The sequence below is a fragment of the Echinops telfairi genome, unplaced genomic scaffold (genome assembly GCF_000313985.2).
Source record: "Echinops telfairi isolate 266 unplaced genomic scaffold, ASM31398v2 ScPeMD7_19;HRSCAF=73, whole genome shotgun sequence".
NCBI lineage: Eukaryota > Metazoa > Chordata > Mammalia > Afrosoricida > Tenrecidae > Echinops > Echinops telfairi.
Window position 1 is genome coordinate 5,633,235 of NW_022103916.1, and position 9,197 is coordinate 5,642,431.

Consider the following 9,197-nt stretch of genomic DNA (forward strand, 5'->3'; position numbering starts at 1 on the left):
AATATCATTGAGTTTTTAATGATTTTTAAGGAGCCCTGGTGGTTTACTGCGAGACTGCTAACCAGTATGTCAGGAGTTTGAACCCACCTTGAACCCGATTCCACAATGATCGCAGCCTTGGACGCTCTGCCCCATAGAGTCAGTGGGTCCAAATCGACTGGAAGGTAGTGGGTGTGCTCATTTTCCCCTGCTTTTGAAATAGGCTGAATCAGATCAAATGAGCTACAGTGTTTACCAGTTCTGGGAGCGTGTAGTCATAGTTTTCGGTAACAGCAAGTCTGGGGTGTGTCAGAAGGTTTAAGAGGGGTGGCCTGCTGTCTGGGAGACGCCCTTTATGAAGGAGGTGGATGAAGCTTTTGAAAGACTAGCTATAGATGGTCAGGTGAAGAGTGTGGACCGAGAATGGAGCACAGTGTGGGCAAATACATCGAGGTATTATAAGGGTGAACACAAAGGTTAAAGCCGCCAACCTTGGGTATTTGAGTCCGATAATCAGAGCCTTCTTGGAATAAAGGCCTGGCGTTCTGCTTCCAAAAAGTCGGTCAGTGAGAATCCTATGAAGCAGTTCAACTCAGCAACTCCACATTTCTAATCAACTCCGCAACAACTCCCCCACCCCCCTTAAAAGGCTAAATCGTAAAAAATTAAAATAAAATATTCTCTAGTATCAAAAGAGAAAGACACGTTCCCCTCTCTTTTTCTTGATAGAGGAGGCGTGATGGCGAAGTGGTTATGCACTGGCTGCGGTCCGATATTGGGACACCACCTTGGGAGAAAGACGGGGCTTTCTACAGTGACACAGTCTTGGAAACTCACCGGAGCAGTTCTACCTTGTCCTGTAAGGTCGCTATGAGTCGGCCTCGACTCGATGATAGTGAGTTTGAGTTATTATCTTAGAGCATTTCCTTTAGAACACTTTATTTTTGTTTGTTTGTTTTGTGTCCCTCTGACGTGTTTGCAAGTCTTTTTAAAAGCCATATAATCATTCTGCCAGTCTTACAACCCTGGAATGCGTTGCTTGGTTGGTTAGTTTTAACAGTTTTATTGGCATATACTTCCCATATCACACAACTCAATAGTTCCATCACATCAAGAAGAGTTGTACAATCATCAGCACCATCCGTTTAGGACATTTTCTTTGTTCTTGTACGCATCGTTCTGAGCTCCCCGTGGAATGTTTTTCATACGGAACTTGGAGTCGTGTCTTTGAAATGTAATCATCAAGGAATGTCTCTGTGGGATATTGCTTGATTGCCTAACTTTAAGTTTTAACTATCTGCTTGTCATAGCAATATGTGAACTTTTATTGTTTTTCCCTTTGGGGGTGGGGGGTGGGGAATGCAATTAACACAGGTGACCAGCCCAATTGCCAGGCGAATTTGGAATGAATTGTGTGTAGCAAAGGAGCTCTAATGGAGTAGTGGGTTGGTTACAGGTTGGGCTGCTAACCACACGGTTGGTGGTTCAAACCCACCAGCAGCTCCACAGGAGAAAGATGAAGCTTATAGTCTCAGAAACCCACAGAGACAATTCTACTATGCCCTATAGGGTCCTGATAAGTTGGAATTAACTCTGACAATGGATTGGATTGGTTTTTTATTTATGTGTAGAAAATGGTGCAGTCAATTCCTCTTTCTTGAGGAAACATTATTTATCTTGAGACTATCTGTATAAGCAGATGACGCTACGTCAGCAGTTCTCAACCTGTGAGTCTCAACCCCCTTGGGGGTCGAAGGGCCCTTTCACAGGGGTCGCCTAAGACCATCGGAAAACACATATTTCCAATGATCTTAGGAACCGAGATACGCTCCCCGTCTCCAAGCCGGTCTGCCCACATGCAGACACGCCCGCATACTAGTAGAGTGCCCCGTCTGAAGACTGTTACCCATGCTACACCATGCTTCAAGACAACATTTCATTGATTTGTAATTAGAAATAAATATTTCACAAATATAATTACATATTTTTGTTATTGAGCACTGTGCTTTAATTATTTTCAATTTGTAACAATGAAAATACATCTTGTACATCAGATATTTACATGATGATTCATAACAGCAGCAAAATTACAGTTATGAAGTAGCAATGAAAATCATTTTATGGTTGGCGGTCACCACAACGAGGAACTGTATTAAAGTAAAGGGTCATGGCATTAGGAGGGTTGAGAACCACTGCTCTACATGGTTCTATAAAGGATGAGACTTCTTTCTGTGTTTGTGGTCACTTTAGTGACTTGCTTGTGACATACAATACAAAACCATCAAACTCAAGCCCACTACTGTGGGGTCCATTCCAACTCATAGCGACCCGATATAGGGTGTCTGAGACTGAATCTTTATGAGAATAGCCAGCCTCATCTTTCCCCTACACCTGATAGGTTTGAATCAATGATCTTGCAGTTAGCAGCCCAACATCGGGTTTAATACCTACTTAGTAATAAACCTGTTTCATTATTTTCTACCTTTGTGGAGAGAACTAATTGGATTCGTAGGGCATTTTATTTTTAAGTATTTCCTCACCAGTACGAACATCCTGATATGTTTAAAGTGGCTTAGTCGTCCATTTGGAGCCTCTGTGTTCCTCCAAGGTAAAGTGAGACTGATCAGAGGGAGGTTACAAGATGAGGGGATGTTTTGTTGAGTGCCTTTTCTGCCTGGGAAAAGAGACTGAAGTTCTACCTGCTTGACTGTTGAGTAACTTCCAGCTTCCATCACCCCTTTTCTATTTGTAGCATCCCCATCGAAGAGCTAAACTGAAAGAAGATGGATGAGGATGTGGAGCCACCGGAAGTTTCATAGATGGTTATTGGGGATATAAAATAGCATAACCACTTTGGAAACAGTCTGGCAGCTTCTTAGGACATTAACTGCAGATCTACCATGTACCAGTACGTTCACTCCTACGTATTTACCTGAGAAATTATTTACCTGAGAAAAATGGTAGGCTGGTAAATATATAACAACGAGCTCCCTGGCTTGTGTGGGTATGTGGTTGTGGAGGATGGGGTGGGGGTGGGGGCAAAAACTGCTCATTCGTAACCTCTGCCAATCTCTGTGGTGCATATCTTGTTCATGGTTTATTTCAAACTGCTTGAGCTGACATCACTAAAGCAGAGTTGGGAAGAAGTGCACAAAATTGGCTCTGGCAAGTCAACTCCAGCCCACTACTGCACTGTATCTCCACAGAGACTTGTATTCTAATAGTCCAATGACTTTTATTCAAATTAGCAGACAATTGTAACGCAGCAAGCAGCCCAGGTGTGAAGAATTGAGAAACACAACGACGGACTACTGCTCCGCCTTGAACGATGCCAGTCATGACACGGAAAAGCACAGCTGAAAGCTCAGAAGCCTAAGATGGCGTGAGAGACAGACAGAGAAGGGGAGGAAAGAAAGAGATGCACACATGGAGGTTTACCAGGAGATTGTTGTTGATTCCATGTCTTGAGAGAGGCTGAGTAAATATATTCAGTATGCTTCTTTAAAAAACAAACGAAATAAATCCCGCCAGATTCCTTATCCTTCGACCCTGGCCTGAGTGGCTTAAAAGGAAAATGGAAAACGGAAATGGACTCAGTCTTGCGTGACAAACAAGTTCACCTCAAACAAATACAAACAGATCGAGTGAAAGAAGCTAGACGCAAGGAGAAATACTGTCCACGTCTTACTGCAGTTGTATGAAATTATAAACCAGGTAAAACTAATCTATGGCGAAGGAAAGTCAATTGGTCATTATTTGGTGGGAAAAGGAATGGACAGGAAGGGCCTGAGGGGACTTCAGGAGGTGAATGGGATGTTCCGTGTGCATTTGCCAAAACTCATTGAACCTTCAAGATGGGTGCATTTTATTGTATTTGAAGTATCCGATCAAAATGCATGGAAAATGGTTTCAACTATAACCCAAATGCATGGGAAAATGGCTTCCAATATAAGCAATTCTGAACATTTTGATTTCTTACAAATTTCTTGTAGTTTAGGGCAGGTGTGGGGAACCTTTTTTCTGCCAAGGGCCATTTGGACATTTATAGCATTATTTGCGGGCCAAACAAAATGCTCAACTGAACCAGTAGAGCTAACATTTCATTAATTCACTGCTAAGGATGGTTGGGAGAACGATGGGGCTGTCGACTCCCGTCAAGAGTCAGTCTCGGAAACCCATGGGGGCAGTTCGCCCCGTCCTACAGGGTGACTGCCAGTCAGAATTGATTCGTTGACTGTGCCAGCTGGACGTGCTTCTCTTTGGTGGGGCGTGTGATGTTAGCTGGTCTTGACGATTCGGAGGGCCTGATAGGGCCCGAGGGCCAAATGTTCTCCACCCCTCAGTTAGAAAATAAAAATCATTCTCTTTGCAGAGACTGAGTCCCTGCATGCCCTGTCACTCCCCTTAGCCCAGGAAGCTCAGTGGCTCAGTGCCATGCACGGTCAGGGACTCAGAACCCACCCTGTTGGACTTCGCTGAGCCTCTCCAAAGCACTCGCTGAAGGAAAAAAAGTCATTTAACTTGTTTCTAAAATTTTAATTTCTAGACAGTATAGTCATGTGCCATGTAATGTCCCTTCTGGCAGTATCCTCTTACATACGTTCGTGGTCCACCCCTAGCAAGCCTATTACATATTCAATGCCTCGTAATAACAAAGAGACACTACTCTGAGACACATCACAATTTTGTTATGTTAGAGACGGTGTATCTGCAAGTGTTTAATGTTTTTTATACACAGAAAGATGCACTACTTACTCTGACAAGTATTTGACTAACTGACATTAGATATAAACCATACAGGCTGTTTCTACTTAGAGACAGATTTAAAAATGAATCCAATTTCTAATCCAGAAACTCCCTGTGTGTCAGATGTGAGCACAAAATGTCCTATTTCATCTTTTTTTAATGTCCTATTTCACATTAAGTGACACATCATCACTGTCTTTGAAAACAGACTTCTGGCTCCATTGCCCAATATTTACAAAAAGAAGGCTAAAGCCCCTCAGTGCAGGCTGACTGCACTTGAGCTGGAGGTGGGCAGCGAGGGGGCGGGGCAAGCAGTGAGTGCAAGCACACTGTTTCATCAGGAAGATACTCAACAGGCCTCCCAATTCATCCTGCTGCCTCAGCAAAGGCTTTGAAAGTGAACTGTGTTCTTAGCATCATCGCCACATGAAAACGATCAGAGGCACAACGTAGAGAAACAAACTCAAAGTCTTAACTAGCTGCTTGTGGTTTTCTGACACGCCACCCCCCCTCAATTTAAATTACCCACCTAGAAATTTTAAAGGATGTTCAGCTTGATCGTTCTTACTGCTGATCATTTTAAATTCTCAGAAACATGTCTTTAAAACAAAAATGAGACGTGTTTGCCGCCTGCTGTTATAATGCTACCCATTTTAAAGTTGAGGAAATTGAGGTTCAGGCCACCCATAACGGAGGGACAGAGGAGAGAGAGCTCTAGGAATTTTAATTTGATAAAGAATATTTCATAGAGGTATAAGCCACTGGCCCCTGCCATTCCTCCCTCTCCACTACCCATTTCAAGGGAGATGACTTTGGAAATCCATCTCACAGATGCAGAACCAGAGACTTAGATGGCTGCTTTACTCAGTTCCCTCAACAACTGACTCCTCCAGGCCAATGCAGCTGCTCGCCAGGCCCCCAACAGGCAGCGAAATTGGCCAACACCGCCCAGTGGGAGCTGGGGCACTGAGAGCCAACCTCAGCAGAGAAGAGAGACCCGGAAAGACCAACAGCTTTGCACAGATGGGCTCGGAGCCGGCTCACCCAGTGGACGCTGATGAGAGCTTGGGAACTGCTGCAAACGAGTTTAATGTTGCTTTTAAAATTGGGCAAGAATGCAACTGCTGCTGTCTTCATCTGGAGCCTTTAAAAGCAGTCAGAGCTTGGAAGCCCCACGTCCCCTTATTCCTTGAAAAGAAGAGAATTGTATCATCCAACTCTAGGATCTTCAGTATGGGAAACACACAAGTAAGTGTACCTAAACATTATGTCTCTTTTCTTTATGACCAAAAAACCCATCTCTCCTAGCATACATCTGGTCTCTCGAGAAGGACCTCATGCTTGGTAAAGTGGAGGAGCAGTGGGCAAAGAGGAAGGCCCCCCACAAGATGGAGTCACACGTGTGAGGGTAGGCACAGGGCACACGGGGTCTCCTTGGACTCAATGGTCGTAGGCTTTCTTTGAGTCAGAATCCGCCGCACCTAATGACAACATAATCCATTGAGCAGCAAGTTAAACACCCCCATTGTCATAGAATGAAACAAAAGAGCAGGTTGGCATATTTTTTAGGAGTGGGGGATATATAAGATTACTCAAAATGTACCTGTTCTATTACATTGGAGTAGTCTTGCTATTGTAGTTTGTATCTAGAGTTGTAAGATTTGGTGAACTGTTCCATATCAAACTTTACATCATGCCTAATGCATAGTGATTGTGCAGCACTGGTTAACTATTTCTGCTATCACTATCAGCATCATCCATATCATTAAAATTTCAAAAAAATATCTATGTCCTTTGGCAAAGGTGATTGCATAATTCACGTTCAAGGACATTCACCAGCTGAAAAGAGATTGAACCAACCCCAGAGAATCCCAGATGCAGGCAAGCGTCAGGCCCGCAGGCTCAATCCCCACGCTGAGTGAGACGTGTTGTCCCACAGCCAGCCCGCTCGCCAGTGCTGTGACTTTGAAACGCTCTGCTTCCTTCTGTGCCCTTTCCTGTAAAGGGATAAAAGATGCCCTTTGACAGTTGGTGAAATTCTCTTCTATTCCTGGTGTGTAGACCTTTTATTTTAACATAAAAAATGGATGTTAGATTTTGTGAAACGCTCTTTTACTTCTGTTGGGATGATCTTTTTCAGTTTGTTATGGTGAAATACACTGGTTAGTTTTCAAATGTTAAATCAATCCTGCACTCCTGGTATGAACCCTACTTTCTCATAATGTATTCACTTCCACGGAGTTGTTTCCAACTCATAATGAGACTATTAATATTTACAGGAGCAAATAGACTTCTCTTTTGTGGACTGGCTGGTGGGTTTGAACCACTGACCTTGCAGTTAGCAGCCTAATGCTTACCCCACGGCTGGCCATAAATCAAAAGGAACTCACCCACAACTAGTTTGGTCTTTGGTTTTCACATTATACACCGAAAACCAACTCCCGGGACAGGATGACTCAGAACATAAAAGACAGAATTATAAGGCTGGTCTTAATTGTTTAGTGTTGCAATTACAGAACTACCACAGATGGTACGTTTTAAGCAGTGGGCATTTATTTCTTCATAGTTGAGGAGGCTAGATGCCCAGATTCAGGGTACTGGCTCTGAGGGAAAACTCACTCTCCCTCTCTCTCTCTCCTCTAGATTAAGGTCTTTGTCTCTTTTGAGCTTCTACTCCAGGGGACTCTTTGTGTGGCTTGGCCTTTCTCTTTGCCCATCTCTGCTTACTGGTGTACTTGTTTAACCTCTTATATCTCAAGAGATTGACTCAAAATACAGCCCACAGTAATCTTGCCCTCATTAACATAATGAAGATTTCTCAAATGCCATCGAGGTTAGGATTGCTAACACATATTTTAGGGGACATAGTTCAATCCATAACACCAAACAAACAAACTCGGGGAGGGAACAATTTGGGAAAAGAGGGTGAGAATGGTTGCACAACGTGGAAAATGTAATCAAGGTCACTGGTTCACACATGTAGAAATTGTGGAATTGGTGTACAGGGGTGAAGAGGCTTCAAAAAGTTTGTGGGGAAATTTCATGATCTTTAAATTCATTTTTTTGATGATATGCTGGGCTGGGTATATTTTCAACAATAACAAAAGTAATAAAATAAAACACATATATAATCCTTTGCCTGTAAATATTCTATCAAATATCTAAGGAAGAAATGATAATAACTGCATAAACTTTCCCCTCAAATTGCAGGGATGGGAACCCCTCCTAACTCATTCTATGAGGCCTATACTCAAACCAAGCAGAAGCATTTTAGTAACAGAACTGCAATCATTTTAAACAGAACCTTTGGCAAATTGAATTTGAGTGGAACTGTGTGGCCCATGGAGGCTTCGATGGCTGAGTAGGTTTTGGAAGTAGACTTCCAGGCCTTTCTTCCTGTCCTAGATTCCTCTGGGTAGAATTGAACCTTTGACTTTTCTGTTAGAAGTCAATCCCATTAACCATTTGTACTACTTAGTTGGTTGCAAACTCCAACTCACAGCCATGGAGAGACCCCACAGGACAGGGGAACACTGCCCTTGTGAATTTCTGAGACTGCAACTCCTCTTCCTTTCTGTCTTTTCTTTTCTTCCCCTCCTTTCTTTCTCTTTCTTTCTTTCTTTCTTTCACTCTTTATAGGAGTTACTAGGAAGCCCCATCTTTCTCCCATAGAGCAGCTGGGGTTTCATACTGCAAACCTTGAGGATTGGATTGCAGTCCAACGAGTAACCACTATGCTACCAGAGCTCCCTTGTAAACTCAGGGACTCTGATAATGTGAATGAAATTTTTTTTCAAAATTTCCATAGAGATACACAATTGTCCCTTTTTTGAGGGGGGTGGGCATGAAGGCCTTCCCTGCATGTTGAAAGTGGTGTATGCTTATCTACTAACCTAAAGGATAGCGATTTGAACGCACCACGGAAGAAAGACCTGGTGATGACTTCCATAAAGGAAACCCTATGAAGCAGTTCGACTCTGCAACACCTGGGATCGCCATGAGTTAGGATCGACTCTACTACAGCAGTGAGTTGGGTTTGGGTTTGGTTTGTCTCCTGCACTGTAATCATATCTTGTGTGATCAAAGTCCGTGTTGGACATGCTTCTCTGTTTTCTATGCCACTTGATTGCTCTATTTGTCTATCCTGGCAGCATTACCACATTGTCCTAATGTATATACATTCTGAGGAGCCCTAGTGGCGCAGTGGGTACACGTTGGGCTGCTAATCACAAGGTCAGCAGTTCAACACCACCAGCCACTCCATGGCAGAAAGGTGGGGCTTTCTACTTCTAAAGAGTTATGGTCTCAGAAACTCACAGAAGCAGTTTTATCCTGTCCTATAGGGTCACTGTGATTCCACATAAACTCAATGGTAGTGAGTGAGTTATAAACATTCTAGCATTGGAATTTCTTTAAAAACATCTAGGTAGGTGAAGAAAGCTGATGGTGCCCGGCTATGAAAAGATATAGCG

The 9,197-nt window shown here is 43.2% G+C and overlaps 1 long non-coding RNA gene across 1 annotated transcript; it reads left to right on the top strand.

The window, feature by feature from the left end:
• Positions 1–839: 839 nt before the first annotated feature.
• LOC123521470 lies at positions 840–2,972 on the top strand. Its single transcript, XR_006679911.1, has 2 exons — positions 840–874; positions 2,732–2,972. It is a non-coding gene; the product is annotated as an uncharacterized LOC123521470 (long non-coding RNA).
• The last annotated feature ends 6,225 nt before the right edge of the window (positions 2,973–9,197 follow it).